This window comes from Lucilia cuprina, chromosome 6, assembly GCF_022045245.1.
Source record: "Lucilia cuprina isolate Lc7/37 chromosome 6, ASM2204524v1, whole genome shotgun sequence".
NCBI classification, from domain to species: domain Eukaryota; kingdom Metazoa; phylum Arthropoda; class Insecta; order Diptera; family Calliphoridae; genus Lucilia; species Lucilia cuprina.
In genome coordinates this window covers 51,290,140-51,291,167 of record NC_060954.1, presented here as the reverse complement: position 1 = coordinate 51,291,167, position 1,028 = coordinate 51,290,140, and positions in this window count along the sequence as shown.

Below are 1,028 nucleotides of genomic sequence, written 5' to 3'. Positions count from 1 at the left end.
GACTATAGACTAGACTATAGACTAGACTATAGACTAGACTATAGACTAGACTATAGACTAGACTATAGACTAGACTATAGACTAGACTATAGACTGGACTATATACTATACTATAGACTAGACTATAAATTAGACTATAGACTAGACTATAAATTAGACTATAGACTAGACTATAGGCTAGACTATAGACTAGACTATAGACTTGACTATAGACTAGACCATAGACTAGACTATAGCCTAGGCTTTAGCCAAAATTGTAGACTAGACAAAACAATAGACTAGACTATAGACTATGCTATAGACCAAACTATAGCCTTGACTACAGACTATACTATAAACTAGACCACAAATTAGACTATAGACTGAATATAAACTAGACTATAGTTAAGACAATAGACTTATTTGTAAGTGCTTATATAAATAATGATTTGTTAGCCGCCAATATCATCGCCTTATTAAAATAAATGAAGAAGTAATGAACGCGGCTTTTTTCGCTTCTTAACTCATTACTCTTCAGTCTAGGTTTTTGCTGGGATATTTGTGAATTGCATAAAATTAAATTCTTATTAAAAGTCTCCTTGGCCTCTCTTATTTCAAGACAGATGTTTGTTGCTGCTGTCGTATGTGCTGTGTAAAAATTTAATTAGAATTACTTTTTAGTGGCTCGTGTGACCCTAATTACTGCCAGGTGTAATCATATTTAATAAACAAACGTTTTATGTTTAATTTTTGTGGTATATGGTAATCGTTGATCGAATCGTTTTTAAAATCATTAAGTGTTAAAGAGTTTAATTAATTATGTTTTTGGCTTAAATTATCGATTAAATATTATGACGTAAATTTCTAAGAGTTGTAGAAGAAATTATGTTGTTGAAATAACTATTTCGTAATCGCCATTAGGAGATGTATTGCTCAAGGTAGATTGACAAACTAAGGTTATGTACATCGGCAATATGTATATCAAATGCAAAGTAAGACGAAGACCTTTCCAAAACTTTTTTTTATAATTGTAGGTTTTTATTTCAATT